The following is a 22,819-nucleotide window of genomic DNA, read 5'->3' as shown; positions in this document are numbered from 1 at the left end:
TACCACATCCATGCTTGAAACTTTTTCATGGGCGTTGAGCTAATTTACACTCCTAACAACAGTGTTTAAGCATTTCCTTTTCTCTACCGCCTTTCCAACATCTACTATTTTTTGATTTTTTAAAGTAATTGTTCTTACTGATATGCAATGGTATTTAATTGTGGTTTTAATTTGCATTTCTCTGATAATTAGTGCTGTTGAGCACTTTTTTCATATGTTCACTGGCTGCTTGTATGTCTTCTTTTGAGAAGTGTCTATTCATATCTTTTGCCCATGGAAAATATTATGGATCTTTGTCAAAGAACTAAAAATTGATTTATCATTTGACCCAGCAATCCCACTACTGGGTTTCTGCCCAGAGGAAATCATTATATCGAAAAGACACCCACACTCATATGTTTACCACAGCACTATTCACAATAGGGAAGTCATGGAATCAACCTAAGCATCCATCAATTGTGAATTGGATTAAGAAAACATGTCATTTATACACAACTGAATATTACACAGCCATGAAAAATAATGAAATCAGGTCCTCTGAGCCAATATGGATGGATCTCGAGATTATTATCCTAAGTGAATTAATACAGAAACAGATAATTATATACCGCATGTTATCATTTATAAATGGGATCTAAACAATGGGTACACATGTGCATGAGGACAGAAACTATGGACACCAGGGGACTCTAAAGGGAAGAATGGAGGGAGAAGAGTAAGAGTTGAAAAGCTTCCTATTGAGTACTATATCCACTATTTTGGTGATTACTTCACTAGAATCCCGAACCCCAGCAATATGTTTAAATAACTGATTTATACTCCAAAATGTAATTTAAAAAAATTCATAGCTTCTTCACGTTCTAAATCAGGAACTAGTAAACTATGGTGCATGGGCCAACTCTGGCTTCCAGCAGTTTTTGCAAAGTTTTCCTGGAACCAGCCAAGCCCATTCATTTGTAATTGTATGTAGTTGCTTTGGTCTATAATGGCAGAGTTGAGTAGCTATGATAGGGACCATGTGGCCTACAAAGCTTAAATATCTGGAACTTTACAGAAAGTTTTGATATCCTGCTTGAAATCCTAAACTCTTAATGTTTGACATCTCCTCCATATAAATCTGAGTTCTTTTCACTACCTTATGCTATAGCTATCAGAATATACACTGATATAAATATGCATTATAACATACACTGATATCACCTGAGATCAGAAGTTGGAGACCTGCCCTGCCAACAGGGCAAAACCTCGTCTCTACTAAAAGTACAAAAATTAGCTGACGTAGTGGCAAGTGCCTGTAATTGCAGCTACTCAGGAGTCTGAGGCAGGAGAATAGCTTGAACTCGGGAGGCAGAGGGTGCAGTGAGCCGAGATCTTGCCACTGCACTCCAGCCTGAACGACACAGCAAAACTCTGTCAAAAACAAAAAAACAACAACAACAACAACAAAAAAAACAACTATACTTTTCATGTTGCAACCTAAATCCTCAACTTCTTGATCATTGGGTAACCTTTTAAGATTCAGAGCAACTTTTCATCTTGTCGTTGAAATCTAATCCCTGGGGAAACTAAATTAATTTCTCCTTGCCCTATGCCCTCTGCCTCTCCATGCCCTGCACAAGGTTATTTCCTACACATAAAGGGTTCTCCTCTACTTAATTCACGTGGCTCCGTCTTAGCCTCTCCACTATCCTGTGCAGAAGCAGGGGGTATGTTTTATACTTTTTTATTATTCCCAACATATAACCCAGTGCCTGTCGTAAAGTTAGCACTCAACACATAGTTGGAGCATGCATATATACATAAGTGAATATCTATATATATTTTGGGAAAAATATTTTTTAGGAACAAAGGTAATTAGTACCTATGTTATTGGAAAATTGTTGCTCCCTATATTTCTTTCCCCATACAAACTTTTCTTCTTAAAGGAAAAAACTACAGTCCTGAATCAATTTACTTTCAAGTTCCATTTGATCCCATACGATTTATCTTTGACACTGTTTCCTTTTATCATACTAATAGATTACATTGGTTTAGAGGAATAAAACTGCATTCCTCTCATTTATTTTTAAAAATATTTTTCTTTCTTTCAAAGTTGATTTCTATTCATTTTTTATTGGACTTAACTCATTCAAGTCTTAACTCATTCCAAGAACTTAACATTATTCAGGTCTTACTATAGCCCCAGCACTCTTGTTTCTAAGAGAACACATTAATGATTTCCTGCTAAGAACAAAAGAACAACAAATCTGTGGACATTACTTTAATAGTTGTAGAACAATACTTTAATAGTTCACAATTAATTTTGTTTTCATTGTATATGTCTCTGTAGGAAATATAGAAAAACACCCTAGTACATATTCAATTCACAACTTTTTCTTCCCAGCGTTGTTGGTTAGGTATTTGTTTCCTTAATGATAAAATGAGAAAAGACAGGTTGAAGATAGAAGTCAAGTTATTGTTTATAACAATAAAATTTTAATGAATACTGCACAAGCAAAAGGATAAGATCATACATCTGTTCCACTTGCCACTTCTATTATTTATGTAAATTAAACAGGATTTCCTCTATCCCTCACTAAAAATAATCATGGGTAAATGCAAATTTAGGCATATTTATGAACACAGTTTAATTCCCAGTATCCAATTTTGGAAAGAAAAATTTAACATATATATTTATCAAACTGTTTCATATTCTTAATAGGTAGGTAGGTAGGTAGACAAATGCATATTATTTCTTTAAGAATATTTTTCCATATTAGACTCAAGATTGCATCTGAAGAATCAGATACTATATTTTGGAGAACTAGTTCAAATATAAATAATGCAATTAGTTCAAAGATAAAATAATTCTTCAGATTGCATCTGAAGAATCAAACACTATATTTTGGAGAATTAGTTCAAAGATAAATTATGGAATGTATAGGTGGTAAAATATGTACTTAAGGAATCAGTACAGTACAGATGTCAGTTTATCCTGGACTTTACATGCATGTACACATACACATTTTCAGCAAAATGTTTGCAATAAGATAGACAGGTGTGTATTTTATAATAATTTATTATAGGTTGGTGAAAAGTCATTGTGGTTCTTGACATTAAAAGTAATTGCAAAAACCACAATTACCTTTGCACCAACCAAATAGACAAGGCTAAACAAGGTTGACCTGGTTTTTAATCTATTATGCTTATTATCAAATAGTTAAATTCTGCATAACGTAATTAAACAGAGTAAATCATATGGTATTGGTTTTAAAATGCCTTACTGCTGTGTACAAAAACCTTCATTTTAAAGTAGGTATAAATTGTGGCAACAACAAATATTTATATTATTCACAGTAAAAATTTATCATTAATTAAATAAGAAAATAGGCCAGGCACAATGACTCATGCCTATAATCCTAGCACTTTGGGAAACCAAGGTGGGAGGATCGCTTGAGCGTGGGATTTCAAGACTAGCTTGGGAAAGGTGGTGAGATCCTGTTTCTACAAAAGTAAAACAAATAGCCAGGTGTGGTGGTGCATGCCTGTGGTCCCAGCTACTCAGGAGACTGAAGTGGGAGAATTGTTTGAGCCCAGGACTTTGAGGCTGAAGTGAGCCTGAGCAACAGAGGATGATCCTGTCGCTACTTCTTCAAAAAACGAAAATTATAATAAAGAAACTGCAAGTTTACATTTATGCACTAATAACAGAAAATTATTTTAAATGTCCTATCACATGGACCTTAATTATATTTAATTATTTGAGACACTAAATTTCACTGGGCATACACATATGAACATGCACACATGACTAACCTAATAACTCTAAGTAAACAGGAAAATCAAGTCAGTTTGTTTTAGCTACTTTATTTATAGCAATAAAGCAAAGTGACTAGAGCTATGCATTCACAATTCCTATTTTCATCAATGCATTCGCAATTCCTGTTTGCATTGAAAATTATTTATCAAAGTAAATTTGTAAAAATATTTCTGGTATTCATTAATTTTGTTATGTATAGTCTTTTGCATACAGTCAAGCCATACATCCATCCAGCAATATATATATATATATATATTCCGACACACCATGTCATGGGTGCCCTCATACTCTCATAAAGGTTGGAAGAGATCCATGAATAAAAACAGGCAAACACATTATTTTCATTGAGCACATTCTTCAATGAGTGGAGACAGACTCTAGACAAGATAAATAAGTAAAATATATAGTACATTACATGGATATTAATGTTATGAAAAAAAATTGTATTACAAATGGAAGTTGGAAGTGATGGTAGGGCCTTCTTAAAAAAGACCCCAAGGACACAAATAATAAATGTGGATATTTCTGCTGTAAGAATGTTCCTGTCAGAAGGACCAGCACACATTGCTCACTATGAGAATTGCTACAGGAATAGCAAAGAGGCAAGCATAACAGAAGTGGAATGCAATGAGTGAAGTAAGGGAGAGAAGGTAAGGGAGGGAGGCAGAGGAAAAAACTGGGCAAGAAACTCTAAGATTTTATTCTGAATTGTCCTTTTGTGAGGTTGAAATAAACTTTATTTTTATAGCAATAAAATATAATTTATATTGTAAACGAAATTCTGAATTCTTCTTTTGTAGGAACACTATCTCTTGCAGGTCTACAGTGCTTAGTATTTTGGTCCTGTCTTCCATTTATGCTAGTGCAGTGGTGTGTGATCTGCTGGTTTTCTTTCTTTCAATGGGGGCAACTAACTAATATACATGTTTTCACAGACTGTATTCCACAATAAGTGTTCTTTTGGGAGATTTTGAGGGGGGAAGTGCCATCCTCACTGAAAGGAGTGAGTTATTAGTCTGTTAGTTCCTGGGAGAGCTGGTTATTTAAAAAACTCTGGTACCTCCTTTCTCTCTGTCTCACTTTCTTCTTCTCTTGCCATGTGATCCCTGCTCCCCTTTGTCTTCCACCATGAGTGGGAAGCTTTCTGAAGCCCTCACCAGAATCAGATGCTGACACTATGCTTCTCACACAGTCTGCAGCACTGGGAACAAGACAAAGTTCTTCTCTTTATAAATTATCCAGCCTCAGTGTTTTATTTATAGCAACACAGATAGACTAAAATAACAAATTGGTACTTATGAATGGGGCATTACTATCCCTAGCATCAGTGTCAAATCCAGAAAAATGTATTTCCTGAAAATACCAGACAGATACCAAAAAATGTATAAAGACATTTGGAACTAAGTAATGAACAAAATTTGGAAGAATTCAGAAGGCTCAGAAGAAGATAGGAAGATAAGGGCAAGTTTGGAATTTTTTGAGGCTGGTTAAGTGGTTGTGACCAAAATGCTGATAGATATATAGACAGTAAAAACCATGCTGATGAAGTGTCAAATGGAAATGAGAAACGTATAGGGAACTGAAAAAAATAAGTCATCCTTGTTCTGCCTCCGCAAGAATGTGGCTGTTTTGTTTGCATGTCCTAAGGCTTTGTGAAAGGCCACACTTAAGAATGATGATTTAGGTTATCTGGTAGAAAAATAAAGCATACAAAATGTGGCCTGGCTACTTCTAACAATCTATGATCAGACATGGGAGCAAAGGAATGATATAAAGTTGGATCTTGTAATTACAAAGAAAACAGAGTGTATAAATCAGGGAAATCTGAAACCTGGTCATGTGGTAAAGAAGGAAAAAGCATTTTCAGAACAGGAGTCCAAGGGGACTAGGAAGCAACAACTTGCTAGAGAAATTATTATGACTAAAAGCAAATCAGGTGCTAATAGTCAAGGTAATGGGTAAAAATCCCTGAGGGCGCGTCAGAAATGTTTAAGGCAGTCCCTCTCAACACTGAGCAGAAGCCTAGGAGAATAGAATGGTATGGGGAAGTGGCAAGCCCAAGTTGCCTGTGCTAACTCAGAGTGCTGCTCCCCACCAAACCACTGAACAAACTGCTCTGGATCTAGGCTCAGCTCAAAGGGTCCTAGGTACTGCTTGGACAACTGCTTTGTGGGGGCACAAGCCATAAGCCTAGGCAGCTTCCATGTGGGATTAAGTTTTAGGTGCCTAGAATGCAAGAATGGTAGAAGCTTGGCCATTTCCACCTAGATTTCAGAGGATGTACGGAAAAACCTGGGTGCAAAGACAGAAGCCTGCTGTAGGGACAGGACTTCTGCAGAGGCTTTACTAAGGCAGTACTGAGGTGAAATGTGGGGTTGGTGGCCCCCCAGACAGTTCCCACTGGGAGACTGCCTACAAGAGTTGTGAGAATGGAGCCACATCCCTCCAGACCCCAGAAAGTTAGAGCCACCAGCAGCATGCACACATTAGCCTGAAAAAGCTGCAGGCAATTGCCTCAAACCCTGAGAATAGCCACATGGCCTACACACAGCAAAGCTGGGGAAACAGAATTGCCTGAGGTCTTGGGAGCCCACTTCTTACACCAGTGTGCCCAGGATGCCTGACATGGAGTGAAGGGAGATCATTTTGGAACTTATATTTAATGTCTACCCTGCTAGGTTTTGCATGTGTCCGGTTACCCTTTTTGTTTGTTTGATTTCTCCCTTTTGAATGGTAATGTTTACTCTCTGTCTCTACCACCATTGTATGTTGGAAGTAAATAACTTGTTTTTGAACTTATAGGCACAGAGCTGGAAGGAACTTGGAGTAAACAAGTCTAAAGCCTTGAGAGTCAAGACTTTTGAGTTGGTGCTGAAATAAGACATTTGGGGACGATTAAGGAAAGGTGCTTGTATTTTGCAATGTAAGAAGGATGCAAGATTTGGGGGCAGCCCAAGGTGAAATGATATAGTTTGGATTTGTGTCTCCTCAAAACCTCATGTAGAAATTGGATCACCAAGATCCGAGGTAGAATCTGGTGGGAAGTGTTTGGGTCCTCAGGGTGGATCCCTCATGAATAGGCTTGTGTCGTCCTCTCTATAACAAGTTCTCACTATTTATTCCTGCAAGAACTGATTATTAAAGAGTCTGGCACCTCCCTTCTGTCTCTTGCTTCATTCTGCTCTCACTATGTGATGTCAGCTCCTCTTCACCTTCCATCATGAGTGGAAGCTTCCTGAGGTCCTCACCAGAAACAGAAGCCAGTGCCATGCTTCTTGTACAACCTGAAAAACTATGAGCCCTGTAAATCTCTTTTCTTTATACATTACCCAGCCTAAGGTTTTTCTTTAGAGCAATGCAGAGTAATACAAATTTACACCCATCATCTCCTCTTAACTGCTGGCCCTGTGGACTCTTAAGTCCAGCATCAGACACACACATGAAAAAACAGACTTACCAACTCTGACAAATGCTTATGGCCTAAGCCTTGACTGAAAACATAAGCAAATATTCAAATTTATAAAATGACAGATATGGATAAATTGAAATATAATTAATTTACTTTGAAAAGTGAATAAATGATAGATATTTTTCCCCATGTGGGATTGGTTAAACTTTCAAAAAACAAAAGCATACTATGCACAAATGTTCCCAGGACAGAGAAAAAACATTATTTTATATCAGCATATTAAAATGCCAGTTTATTTTCTACTAAAATACTGAAATATTTCTATGTCCACTCATAAAAATACTATTACATTTATTAATATTAATTACCTCCATATGGTTATAGAAATCAGACACACATTGCAATTTCAAGAAATACATTCTTCTGGATTTGACACTGAAGCTAGGGATTCTACTGTGGCTATTTTATTTACTTCAGTTCTCTGGCATTGCCACTAGATTTAATCTTCTAGAGGAAAGAGAAACTTCCAAGTCAAGTTAAAAGGAATATATTGTGTAAATCTTTGAGAGAAATGCCTGAGGGGAAAGCTTGACTTAGTTCAGATTGCCTCTGCAGAATGTGTTGGGGTCCAGGGTAACAGACAAATGTTTTCATGATAGCCTACTCCAGATGATTTGTGATATTTGAAAAAAAAAAAAAAAAAATCCCCTAAGTATAGGCAGTGCTTTCTATCCAGTTTCGAAACTTATCACAAACAAGCATCAACCTGAGACCTTGTTTATAAACCACTGCAAGTAACAATGGATCCACCCCTTCCAACTTCTTATCACAGGTACCATAGTGGCATTTGTGTACATATATAATTTGTATAATCGTATTATCTTATACATATGTATATATATCCATATATACATTTGTCAAATAAATTAATTGACTTAAAAATTTGAAAACTACACATACAGAAACATAAAATTTTAATGAAACTTATATCTATAAACTAACATAGTTAAGTATTTGGGAGGTATAGCTTTCTAAATATCTATTTATATGTTTATACCCATTCATTTACCATTTATCCTTCTATCAATGTGTTTATCTATCTCTTTATCCTTTTATATACTTATCTATCATGTTAGCTGTTTTCCTGCATTATAATTGCTTAAACAAAAAATCATGGAAGACATTCATTGGCTTTCCTGCCATCATTTACTATTTGTTTAAATGTTTATTCTTTCAATAATGAGTTATGAAGAAGAGAAGTTAAAAAAATGTACTGCAAATACAAAGCAAACATTTAGCTATTTTTAAATGAAATTTTGTGACAAATGATAGATTCATATTAGAGTAAATCATTCAGTGAACAAATATTGATCTTAAATTATACCATTATTTTTCATATTTATGGGTATAGTTAGCAAAATTGTTTTGGTCTGAATCATCATAAAGTGATTTACTTTATACCATCTTTGTCCCAGGCCCTAAGGTGTAATAATATCTTTTAAATAAGCAAGAACTACGATAATTCTGAAAAGCAATATGCAATGTTTTTCTTGAACCAGATCGAGTAGAAGTTAAATTCTACATGGGTTTTGTATGTAGTAATATTATCAACAAACATACTGTCGTTAACGAAGACACATAGTTAACTCTATCATAAACCTATGTAGTCGTGAAATAACTACCACCCATTTGGTCAGTTATGAGTCTTGTTTAGAACATAAATGTAAAGAACAGATACATTCACCAAATAAAAATAAAATCTCTGCTTTGGATCAAGTGAAGGTGAATTAATCTAAGATTGTAATTCAATCCAATGGTTAATATGCAACACAATTTCTATCTCATCTCTCTCCAAACATATTGTATTTTTATACGTGAATAGTAAATGAAATTCCACAGTCTCATTATTAAAGAAACTTGGAAAAAAATTATTGCATTTTAAATGCACTGTGAAATACAATCACATTTAACCTTCATTTAAAAGTGTAAATATACAATTTCCTGTTAATATAGAATAGAAGAACTCTGAAAAATTAATCAAAACATTCTGACTTAATTTCTTAAGGCATCAACACAAATTAACATAAAATATTTGCTCAATAATTCCATAAGGCAAATAATAGCAAAGCTCTTAATAGAAATAAGCAGAAAAGAATGAGAAACAGTAGTATATAATTTTAGGACACACTGTATTACAAGAGTGATGTGAAAGTTCATAATTGATTAATTGACACTGTACCATAGACTGAATCTGTTAAGTTCTTGTTTATTCTGTTACTATACTCTGGTTTATAAGCTGGAATATTTAAACACTATTTCGATTTTAGAGGAAAATGGTGGCTAGCTAACAATCAATTACACATTTTGTTTTGTATTATATTTTTTGACCAGGGATGTGGTCTTTGACAACATATGTTTGAGGTCCCTGTGGCAGAGTTCCTGTGGTATTTCCCTGCATGCTGTTTGTCAGTCTAGGTAATCCATTAAAACAGTTGATTTCTTCTTTGCTTAACAGCAACAAAGAAGACATTTTTAAAGATTAATTTTATAATGTCATGAAAAATATTTGTAAAATATACTATTTGAAATATCAATACAGTTGCTTAGAGATTAATGTACTTGTCATTGAAACAGCTTAGAATTTTTTGATTAATTTTCCAATACTCTAAAAAGATATAGAGATGTTTTCTTTGTAGCATGTCTAATGTTTTGGAACAGTTATTGGATTACTTTAGAACACTATTTGTTAATGCTAAGAAAAGAGAAACATTTTGATTAGATATGTTGAAGTTTGTTTGGAAAGACAAGTGATAAGACAATAATTTCATTTTATTGTTACTCTTTCTTTTGAAATGTTTAGAATTTATAAAAGGATAACAAAATAATGCAGATTTTTTTCATGAAATTAAGCGTTCTTTACTGCTGCCTTCGTGAGGTTGAGGTGTAACGAATCTATTATTTTCTTAGAAAAAACATATATAGGCCAGGCCTGGTGGCTCACGCCTGTCATGCCAACACTTTGGGAAGCTGAGGTGGGCGGATCACGAGGTCAGGAGTTTGAGACCAGCCTGACCAATATGATGAAATCCCGTCTCTACTACAAATACAAAAATTAGCCGGGCATGGTGGCATGCGCCTATAATCCCAGCTAGGAGAATTAGCAAATATGGACTCTGCAAATAATGAGGATTGATAATATAATATTAGAACATCATAAATAATGGAGGTTTTTCTTCTTTTGAAAGCAGCGTACAATGAGGGAGTTCATGAATTCCCAGGAAAAGTGCAGCTGTTATTTTAAAAGGGTAAGTCAGGGCATCCTGGAAAAAACAAAATTTCAGTAAAGGTCTGGAGCAGGTAAGGAGGGTAGGTATTTGTTTGCTGGTGTGTAACATTCCAAACAAAATGAGTAAAAATAGCCAATGTGCGAAGCTAGAAGCATTCCTGAAATATTAGCCCAAGAGCAAGGAGGGCATAGTGCCTGGAAGGTCAGAAAGAGAGAGGGAGAGGGGGAGAGAGAGAGAGAGAGAGTTGCAGAGAAGGTCAGAGAAGTAATATGAAGAATCAGTTCCTGTGGGCTTTTTGGGCCCCACTAAAGATTTCTGCTTATATGTTAAATGCAACAAGAAGTCATTGCACAAGGACTGACTTACATTTTAAATCAACCTCTCTGGGTGTTCTGCGGTGAAAAAACAAAGAGAGAAGGGAGGGATGAGGGCCCAAGGAACAAAGCAAGAAAACCTGTATACATTAGGCATTCTTTGTGGTGTGTGGAGAGTAGCTGCGAGAGATCATATTCATATTCATATTCATATCAGTGAAAGTGTTGAGAACTAGTAATGCTCCAAATACAGTTTTAAGTACTGAATGTAGGACATGAGAAAAGAAATTAAAAAGAAGAGGAACCAGTTAAGTTGACTGAGAAAGACTAATAGTGAGGTAGAAAAAAATTGAGGAGAGAATGGTGTTTAGTACCCAAAAGAAGTAGTGGATCAAGGTTGAGCATGTTAAGCTTTGTCAAAGGCTACTAATAAATAAATTATATTGAGAAGGGAGCAATTTGACACTTGATTTGAGATCCTAGAAATTATTGTAGTATTTATGGGAACTCTAGGAGGGAAATCTTGATTGAATTGGATTTAAGAGAGAATGGAAAGTGAGAATTTGAAGATGGTTAGCCTAAATTATTTCTTAAGGGATTTGCAAAAAAATTGAAACAGCTTTGGTATATAGCGATTCAAGAAAAAAAAATGTGTTTAAAAATTGTAAGAGAGGAAAATAACATTATGTTTGTATGATGATGAAAAATCATTTTTTTAATGTGGGGGAGAGCCAAAATGTACATTCCCAGGCCATGTACATAAATAGTCAAAAGATGAAAGAAGAGAAGGTAAGCTCAAATAAAAGAAATCACTGAATTTAGGCAGAATCGTGATAGCATTACATCTGTAGTAACATCAAAAACACAGTCAGTATTTGCAAATACTGGCAAGTAAGGAAAATGTGCTTGTGAGAATATGTAGATACTTTTTTAAAAAAAACTTTTAAATTCAAAGGTACAAGTACAGGTTTCTTACACAGGTAAACGTGTGTCATGGGATTTTGTTGTACAGATCACTTCATCACCCAGGTATTAGCCCTAGTACTCATTCGTTGTTCTTCCTGAAGCTCTTTCTCTTCCCACCCTCCACCCATCAAAAGGCCCCAGTATGTATTGTACCCCTCTATGAGTCCATGTGTTCTCACCATTTACCTTTCACTTGTAAGTGAGAAAATACCATATTTGGTTTTCTGTTCCTGTGTTATTTTGCCAAGGATAATGACCTCCAGATCCATCCATGTTCCTGTGTCCCTGCCAAAAAACAAAAACAAAACAAACAAAAATTCATTTTTCTTAATAAATGCATAGTTTTCCATGGTCTTCTTTTGAGAAGTACCTGTTTCTTTCTTTTGCCCACATTTTAAGGGAGTTGTTTGTTTTTTTCTTGTTTGTCTAAGGTCCTCATAGATGCTGGATATTAGATATTTGTTGGATGCCTATTTTGTGAAAAATTATCTCATCAGTAGATTATCTGTTTACTATTTTAGTAGTTTCTTTTGCTGTGCAGAATCTTCTTTAGTTAACTTAGATCTCAATTGTCCGTTTTTGCTTTTGCTGAAATTGCTTTTGGCATCTTTGTCATAAAATCTTTGCTCATGGCTATGTTCTGAATGGAATTGCCTAGGTTGTCTTCCAGGGTTTTTATAGTTTTGGGTTTTCCATTTAAGTCTTTAATCCATATTGAGTTAAATTTTGTATATGGTGTAAGGAAGTCATTCAGTTTCCATCTTCTACATATGGTAAAACAGTTATCTCAGCACCATTTATTAAATAGGGAATTGTTTTCCAATTGCTTGTTTTTGCCACGTTTGTCAAAGATCAGATGGTTGTTTTTATTTATTGTTTCATTTATTTCTGAGTTCTCTATTCTGTTCCCTTGGTCTATGTGTCTGTTCTTGTACTTGTACCATGCTGTTTTGGTTACTGTAGCCTTGTAGTATAGTTTGAAGTCAGGTAATGTGATGCCTTCAGCTGTATTATTTTTGCTTAGGATTTCCTTGGCTATTTGGACACTTTCTTGATTCCACATGAATTTTAAAATAGTTTTTCTACTTATGTGAAGAATGCCAATGATAGTTTAATGGGAGTAGTATTGAATCTATGAATTGCTTTGGGCTTTACAGCCATTTTGTTGATATTGATTCTTTATTTTTCATGAGTATGCAAGTTTTTCCATTTGTTTGTGTCATTTCTGATTTCTTTGAGGAGTGGTTTGTAGCTCTCCTTGTAGAGATCTTTCACCTTCCTGGTTAAATGTATTCCTAGGTATTTTGTTTCTTTCTGTGGAAATTTGAATGAGAGTTTATTTGTGATTTGACTCTTGGCTTGACTATTGTTGGTATATAGGAATGCTAGCAACTTTTGCACATTGATTTTTTTATCCTAAGACATTGCTGAAGGTGCTTATCAGATTAAGAAGCTTTTTGGCTGAGATGATGGGCTTTTCTTGATATAGGTTTATGTCATCTGCAAACAGGGATAGTTTGGCTTCTTCTCTTCCTATTGAAATGCCTGTTTTTCTTTTGCCTGATTGCTGTGGCCACAACTTCCAGTACTATGTTGAATAGGCTTGTTGAGACAGGGCATTCTTGTCTAGTGCCATTTTTTAAGGGAAATGCTTCCAGCTTTGCTCATTTAGTATCATACTGGCCGTGGGTTTATCAGATATGTCTCTTAATATTTTGATTTATGTTCCTTCAATATCTGGTTTATTGAGAGTTTTTAGCATGAAGGGATATTGAATTTTATCAAAAGCCTTTAGTGCATCTATTCAGATAATCATGTGGCTTTTGTTTTTCTGTTTATGTGATGAATCACAATTATTGATTTGCAAATATTGAACCAACTTTGCTTCCTGGAGATGAAGCCTACTTGATCGTGGTGGATAAGCTTTTTGATGTGCTGCTGGATTCAGTTTGCCAGTAGTTTTTTGAGGATTTTTGTATCAATGTTCATCAAGGATATTGGCCTGAAGTTTTGTTTGTTGTATCTCTGCCAGTTTTTAGTATCAGGATGATGTTGGCTTCATATAATTAGTTAGGGATGAATCGCTTCTTTTCACATTTTTGGATTTGTTTCTGTAAGAATTGTACCAGCTCTTCTTTGTGCATCTGGTAAAAGTCAGCCATGAATCTGTCCGGTCCTGTCATTTTCTAATTGGTAGGCTATTTATTACTGCCTCAACTTCATAACTCTTTATTGGTCTGTTCAGATATTGAATTTCTTCCTGGTTCAGTCTTGGGAGGGTGTATGTGTCCAGGAATGTATCTATTTCTTCTAGCTTTTCTACTTTATGTGCATAGAGTTGTTTACAATATCCTCTGATAGTTGTTTGTATTTCTGTGGGATTGTGGTAATATCCCCCTTATGGTTTCTGATTGTTCTTATATGAATCTTGTCTTCTTTATTAGCCTAGATAGTGGTCTATTTTATTATTATTTTTTTTTTCAAGACAAAACGGCTCCTGAATTTGTTGACCTTTTGAATGTTTTTTCCTATATCCATCTACTTGAGTTTAGCTCTGATTTTGGTTATTTATTGTCTTCTGCTAGCTTTAGGATATGTTTGCTCTTGATTCTCTAGTTCTTTTAGTTGTGATGTTAGGTTGTTAAATTGAGATCTTTCTAACTTTTTGATGTGGGTGTTTAGTGCTGTAAATTTTCATCTTAACACTGGATTAACTGTGTCTCAGGGATTCTGGTATGTTATATCTTTGTCCTCATTAGTTTCAAAAAACTTCTTGATTTTTGCCTCAATTTCATTATTTTCCCAAAAGTCATTCAGAAGCAGGTTATTTAATTTCCATGTAATTGCATGGTTTTGAATCTTAGTCTTGAGTTCTAATTTGATTATGCCGAGGTTTGGGAGACTGTTATTTCAGTTATTTTGCATTTGCTGAGGAGTGTTTTACTTCCGATTATTTGATTGATTTTAGAGTAAGTGCCATTTGACAATGAAAAGAATGTGTATTCTATTGCTTTGGGGTGAAGAGTTCTGCAGATATCTCTAAGGTTCATTTGATCCAGTACTGAATACAGGTCCTGAATATCTTTGTTAATTTTCTGTGTTGATGATAGATCTAATATTGTCTGTGGGTTAAAAACTCCCACTATTATTGTGTGGGAGTCTCTCTCTTTGAAGGTCTCTAAAAACTTGTTTTATTAATCTGGTTGCTCCTGTGTTGAGTGTATATATATTTAGGATAGTCAGCTCTTCTGGTTGAATTGAACCTCTTTAATGCCCTTTTTTGTCTTATTTGATCTTTGTTAGTTTAAAGTCTGTTATGTCAGAAACTAGGGTTGCAACCTTTGCTTTTTTCTGCTTTTCATTTGCATGGTAGATTTTCCTCCATCACTTTATTTTGAACCTATGTATGTCATTGCAAGTGAGATGGGGCTCTTGAAAACAGCATACAATGGGTTTTGTTTCTTTATCCAGGTTGCCACTCTGTGATTTTTTACTGGGGCATTTAACTCATTTACATTTAAGGTTAGTATTGATATGTGTAGATTTAATCTTCTCATCATGATGTTAGCTGGTTATATTGCAGACTTATTTATGTCATTGCTCTATAATGTTACTGGTTTGCGTATTTCAGTGTATTTTTGTAGTGACTGGTAATCGTCTTTCCTTTCCATATTTAGTGCTTTCTTCAGAAGCTCTGGTGGTAACAAATTATCTCAGTATTTACTTCTCTGAAAAGGATCTCTGAATCATTCTGGACATTGTTTTCCTGAATTAAATTGTAACCAATAGACATAACTATGTGTTTTTTTTCCTAGTCACTTTTGTTCATAAATTTGCATGTGTGGAATAGGTGATGTGTTTCATTTAAGTTTTAGTTTTGCTAATAAGTAAGACAAAACACAGATGATAAGGGGTCAGTGTTATATTTATTAAACATTAAGAATCCAAGACTTCATAGTGATCTTATCCAAGATACCATTTCTTTACATTTGCCTGACACATACACACATAAACTTTCTGCTTACCAGGGAGGTTTTATCACCTTATTGAAAGATTCAGTGATGCAGTAGCTTTCCAAATGATGGTCTACTTTATATGTCTCAATGTGCCTCTAGTTGATATTAATTTATTCTACACATTGCCAACAGATTAATCTTTATGATACCCTATTTCACAAATAATATATTTTGTAATTACAAAACCATGCATGTCTCCTTTGTGAGAAATCACAAAATAACGTAAAAACTTTGTTTATTACTCTTAAACTTAGAGAAAACCAATTAACTTCCTTTTTGCATTTTTTCTGATAATGTTGTGGAAATTATTATGTTTCAGTGACAGAAAATATTTTAATACTCTTTAAGTAGTGATAACTGTTAGTTAACAATCACAAAATATTTATTTTATATTGCCCAACTAAAATATTTTAACCATTTTATGGTTTAATATTTTTGAAAATATTTGTAATTTTTGTAGTTAAATCCTTTTATTAGATTCCATTTTTATTTCCCAAAGATCCACATAAACTGCTGATGAGAAATAGATATATTTCTCTAGTAATGACTCATGGCTAAGCTCAAAATTTATATATTTTACTTAGCTTTACTTCCTTCTTGGTTTTTCACTTGGATATTGAATAGGAAATTCAAGCATAATGTCTCCAAATATCTTGTTTCAACTCTACCATGTCCCTGTTATAACCTACTCCCCATGTCTTTTGTATTGCAGTAAATTGTAACATTATTCACCTAGATGTTCATTCTCAAACATGATGCTTAGTTTTACTCTGCCTACCTCACCAATACATCCTCAAATACTGTCTGTTCTACTTTCATACAGCCTCAACAATACAATCTCCCATTTCACAGAGTTCTACTCAGTTCCTTATCTGGAGTTATGCTTTTAAATATCAAACCCTCTTACAGCTTCTCATCTCCTTTACAAAGAGGTTTAAGCTCCTATAATGCCCTGTACAAACTGTCTTCTCATGACGTTTCCAAATTAATCTCTCATTTATCTTCCCATTATCACACACTTCATGTTAGGTAGGCTTGCTACTTTTCACTCCTTAAGCATGTTAAGCCAGTTCTGCCTTACCTAGGAACTTTACTCTTAGATTTTTTTCACCAGACAAATGTTTCCCTCAGATCTTATCACAGTGTCACATCAGTATTTTTCAAGTAGTACTTCCTGAGACATGTCATTAGTAACTTTCCTCTGTAAAATAGTCATCAACCTTGTCAGCCTCTCTCACTTCCTTCTGCCTTTTGTCCCTTTCTTTTTTCTAATCCACCCTTAACCAAAAGATCTCATATTTATATCTAGATGTACAGATTTTTTATCTCATCTTCAATTTAACACACCCACACCCACCCACCCCCACACCCCCACACACTTTATTGTAATTACTTCTCTTCATTTCTAGCCTCTCCATCTCATAACTTTATGACTATGGGAAGATCTGTTTTCTTGTTCACTATTCTATCATCAGTGCCTAAATAGAATTCTTCTTAATATGATAGCTGTTTAATAAATACTGTTTGAAAGAAAGAAGAAAATGTGAAGTGAGAGAAGAATGGAAGGGAAAAAAGAAGTAAAGCATTGTAAAATCTGAATCCCAAGGTATGATAATTTTTTAAATGCCACACAATTTTAATATCCTTCTTTGACAAAGCTGGAACAACAAAAAAGATGTCTTCTTTGCTCAGTTGTCATAGGAATTGTTATGCAAAAGGGAGTATCATAGTAAGGAAAATGCCATTCAGTGAGGCATCTGGAAATTTGTATGAGCATTTTGTTGTCACATGTGAATGGCATTGAATGTATATGGATGAGGACTGTTAGATATTCTGCACTGTGCAAAAATAGACCTTTGTCATGTACTTATTTTGAATGATCTGATATGTATTTATATATGATAAAACCTAGAACTAATATTTTGTATATAAATAAAATGTTTCTGGGGGGACATATAATGAAAAACTGTTCAGTATTTCCCCCAACTTATATCAGCAAAGGCAATGCCACTCTTGATATTCACCTACCACTATCAGTGGCAATTGTCTGTTTAATATGATACAAAGGCTTGTGTCTTCTCCCAAAGGTGTGATTATTAAAGGACATATTATTTTTTAACTTAAATTTGCTTTTATGTTTCCTAAAACAGTTAGGGCATTATATTATTTTTTTGTAGCTGCCTATGAAGTTGGGTTACAGTTTCTCTGTTTATTATTGCATGATAACAAATTCACTACAATATATGAGAAGTTGGTTTGAAATGATTGAGAATGAATGGTCTAACATTTAGCTTGTTCATATATGTATTTTATATATGTATTTTATTCCTATTTTCATCAGCAACATCTAATATCACTACTACTTTGCATAGTAAAATATGATAATAACAACTAACTGATGTCTTTTTCTAAGGATCTTCTGCTAATCACTTTATGTTTATTATTCCATTAATCCTCTCAAGACCTGTATAAGGTATTGAAGAAAGTGAAGTTGAAAGAAATGATGTCTTATGCAAATATTACAAAGCTAGTAATCATAAGATATGACTTGATGTCTCGTCGGTGTCCTTCTTTTCAGAATGAACTTTGTATTTTTATGCTCCATAGCACATTCTAAAAGGTATTATGCACAGTTATTCCAAAAAAAATCACTCAAATTTCCTTTCATGGATAAAAGTAGGAGCATGGGTAATGTTACGACTCAAACTGAGACAACACCTCAAAACCATTATAAGTGGAGGCTTCTTCATGTTCCAGCTCTTGGAGATATTTGGTTTGGGTCACCTGTTTTCTCTGCTGGCATACCCATGAGTGCCTCCATGGCAGTTGTTCCTACCATGGTTTCACCAGAGAGTAAGTCCTGTGTCATATGCTTCATACAGAAGATGTTCCCAACATATGTAATATTTTTGATAATAGTAAACCCCAGTCAAGAAAGAAAACTCTGTTAAATGGTATATTGCTTACTTAATGTGAACTATTTTAATCTGTACGTAAAATTCAAATAATTCAGTAAATGAGCCATTCTTTAAATTAAGCCATCAATTAAAATTGTTTTTCAATGGAAAGAAATCCTAGTTTGAATTAAACATGTGGCATAATATCAAGACAATGTTTAAATTCTTTGAATAAAAAAATTGTAAACTCATACTGAATTTGGAATTTGATTTTCAAAATTGATTTTAAACAACTATTATCTACTTGTAACAAAGCATTCTAAATGGTTTCAAATATTATTTTAAAAAATCAGAATAGGTATCTAAATTATAAATTTAAAATTATTATGTTCAAAATATCAATGAAAAGAAACTAATTTTTTTATTAGTTAGATATTTGCTAACATTTAAAAAGTATACAACTGCATTTCTTCAGGTAAAACAGAAAAATTCAATCCCTAATTTTTATCAATCTTTTGATTTGGAAATGTGACAGTAATTGTAAATCTTGTTGACATGATTTCCCCATGTTCTGGCAAATATTTGAGCTTATATTTAAACAGCCAACGCTCATTATCTGTTACTCTGGTTTCCTTTTCATTTTGGGGGATATGTTCTTTTTTCTTGTGTTGCAGGATCATCCTAACTAATAGGTTTATATTACCAAGTATGAAAAAGGTGACTACATAGACGATGCTAATAGCATGCAATCATTTTTATAGTTATATATTCTGTGAAAAGCAATTTTTTTAAAGGTAAGAATCCTTAAGTATTGTAGGATTAGTAGTAGCAGGAATAGATTGTGTCTGTCATGGCTTAAGCTGAGCAAAGGAACCCATCTCTGCTTTCTTTTTATATTTGTTTAGCTTTAGCAGTAACAAGGCACTATTTATCTAACAGATCCTCACTAGGTGAGAGCCTACATCCAGCATATGATATCAGCATTTTCACTTTAAAATTCATTTGATTAATAACTTAGTATCCCTGATGTTGTCTGATATATCTTAGCTCAGTGACTAATATTTATTTTGAAATGCAGGGCACAACAAATCCGAAAAAAAGTTAAGTCCATTTATTTTCTATTAAAGCTGTTCAAAATAATACTTCTAATTGAATGATGACAATAGGATTGAGGGAACAAAAGAAAGATAAAATGTTCTATAATCCTTCTGACCAGGTTTGGCTGCAGATGACCTCTTGTTCTTTCTCTGATTTCTCATTGTTCCACAAGAGCTTGTACAGAACAGAACAATAATTCTTTAGTCTCTGTCATGCAGCATTAATAATGCCTCTTATCTCTTATGACACTGACCTATAAATAAATGGGAGTTAAAGACTACACAGCACAAGATCAAAAGTATATTTTATGTAATGACAGTCTAACCATCAGATACATTAAAATATTGAATATATACAAATCCTAGGTCAGTAAACAATTTCTGGTATGGAATAATAATAAAACTCTCAATATGTGAGATATGAGTGGGAATTATTGATTAGGCTCAATTAAAAGTTAGTCTTCAAGATACAGTTTTTTAAGATTTATGTTAAATGACCCTCTTTATTTCTTGTACAATGGCTTGTCTTGAAGTTCATTTTATCTGATATTAATATAGCAACACTAGCTTGCTTATGTTTAATATTAGCATGGGATACATTTAATATTTTACTTGTGAGTCATTCATGTCTTTACATTTGAAGTGCATCTTATTGAAATAAATAATTTTGCATGATTTATCATTTTTTTGTTTTTAGAGATTAGGCTGGCAATTTGGAACAATCTGTACATTTTAATTGAATTGTAAATTCAATTTATATTTGATGTAATGTAGTTGTATTTATATTTATAATTTTTCATCCATATCTAGTGATTCCTTTTTATTTTCCCATTTGTCTTTTGTATTTTTATTCTTTTTCTTGAATTGATCAACTTTTTTTTTTAATATTCCACTTAAATTCCATTAATGGACTTTCTGCCATATCACTCTGTATCTATTGTATGATTGCTGTTGGGATTATTTTATGTTTGTTTATCTCAGTATAGGGTTAATATTTTAACACTTTATGCAAAATGTATGAATTTTATAATATTCATATTTAATTTGCCTCAAATTTGTTGTACCATGGACATACATTTTGCATCTACATGTGTTATAAACATAACCATACAAGGTTATAATTTTGTATTAAATTATAACTTGTATATTAAGGCAATTAAGAGAAGAATAAAAAAGCCAGTCTTTTGCATTTATTCAAAGTATTTATCTAGTCTCAGCCTCTATTTTGGTCAGCTCCATTTGGAGTCTGAAAATTTCTCATAGCAGCTTTTGTGGCACTTTTTCACTTTTTTCACTTTTCCTATAAGCACTTTTTCACTTTTCCTATAAGCACCTTAAAGATATTGGCCCATTCATTGTGTGCTCGCATTGATATTTTCTGATTCTTGGGAATTCCACCATTATTTGTTTCATTTTTATTTTATTCTGACTACTTTCAAGATTTATATTTAGTTGTCAGCAATTTAATTACAATATGTCTAGGTGTGATTCTCTTTGCGTTTGTCCTGCTAAAGGGTTCCTGTACATCTCGAGTCTGTGAATTTGTATTTTTCTTCTTCTTTGGGACATCTTTGCCATTACTTCCTCAAATACACATGCACGCACATGCGCATACACACACACACACACACACACACACACATATTCCCCTCTCACATTCTGTCTATCCTAAGAATCTAATTAGCATATTCTGGACCCACTGGGTACAGGCATCAACTTTACTTATTTTTCAATCTGTTTTGCTGCCTGTTTTGTTGCCTGTACTTCATATTTTACAGTTTTTATTGATTGATTAATTGATTTTTAGAAACAAAGTTTTGCTCTGTCTCCCAAGCTCGAGTGCAGCAACATAATCATAGTTCACTGCATCTTCTGACTCCTGGGCCCAAGTGGTTCTCCCACCTCAGCCTCTCAAGTAGCTAGAACTATCAGTATGCACCAACACAGCCAGCTAATTTCTTAAATGTTTGTAGAGATTAGAGTCTCACAATGCTGCCCAGACTCATCTCAAGTTCCTGGGCTCAAGAGATCCTCTCTCCTCAGCTGTCCAAAGCACTGATATTACAGGTGTGAGCCACTTCACCCGATTGTATACATTCTATTGCTTTGTCTACTAGGTCGCTGAATCTTTCTTTGCCATCTTTAATCTTTTGTTAGTTACATCCAATAAATTTTTACTTTAACTTCTTAGAACTTTCATTTTGTTTTTGTAGTAGTTCTATTTTTAGTTTTACTTATTAAGATTTGCTTTTCTTAAAGTGTTTGCACATATTTCAAACAACTGGTTTAAAATTCCTGCCTGCTAATTTCTATCTCTGGTTTATCTTGGATTATTTATTTATTAATTTTCCTTCAGTCATGTTTTCCTAGTCCATCACATATTTAGTCATTTTTATGTATTACTAGACACTTCAGATGGTATACTGTTCAGTTTCTCATCCTAGATTAGTCAAGACTTTGAGAAAAGGTTATACCTAGGTATGGATCTCTTTCATTAATTTTTTGAACTAATACGTTAAAAATAAGGTTGATTAGACTTTAAAATACGGTTTTCAAGAAATTCTGTTACAAGAATTTCATGAAATTTTTTTCTTTAAATACAGAAAATGCTTATATACATGTAAGTATATATGCATATATTTACATATATATAAACTTTATAGTAATTAATATTTTATAGCATTATGTTCAAGGTTGATCATGGTAAACAATACTTGAATAAAATCAATCCCTGAAATGTAATTCTTTCTTATTTTTGTATAAAATTACTTATAAGTGTGCTGGGAAAACTGGATATCCTTGTGTAGAAGAATAAAATTATACCCCCACCTATCATCCTATACAAAAACCAACTTAAAGGAGATAAAATACACAAATGTAAGACTCAAGGGAGTTGAACAATAAGAACACATAAACACAGAGAGGGGAATATCACACACCAGGGCCTGTCAGGAATGGGGGGTAGGGGAGGGATAGCATTAGGAGAAATACTTAATGTAGATGACAGGTTGATGGGTGCAGTAAGCCACCATTG

The 22,819-nt window shown here is 33.8% G+C and overlaps 1 long non-coding RNA gene across 1 annotated transcript in view; it reads right to left on the bottom strand.

Moving 5' to 3' along the window:
• The window catches only part of LOC111551899, a 43,484-nt gene extending 23,524 nt beyond the window's left edge, over nucleotides 1–19,960 (bottom strand). The window contains exon 1 of the long non-coding RNA XR_002734498.2: nucleotides 19,902–19,960. This is a non-coding gene — a long non-coding RNA (uncharacterized LOC111551899). The remainder of the gene's footprint in view (nucleotides 1–19,901) is intronic.
• Nucleotides 19,961–22,819: the final 2,859 nt, after the last annotated feature.

Source organism: Piliocolobus tephrosceles, chromosome 3 (genome assembly GCF_002776525.5).
Source record: "Piliocolobus tephrosceles isolate RC106 chromosome 3, ASM277652v3, whole genome shotgun sequence".
Classification (NCBI taxonomy): Eukaryota; Metazoa; Chordata; class Mammalia; order Primates; family Cercopithecidae; genus Piliocolobus; species Piliocolobus tephrosceles.
The sequence above is the reverse complement of the archived record's forward strand: the minus strand, read 5'-3'. Positions and strand labels throughout refer to the sequence as shown.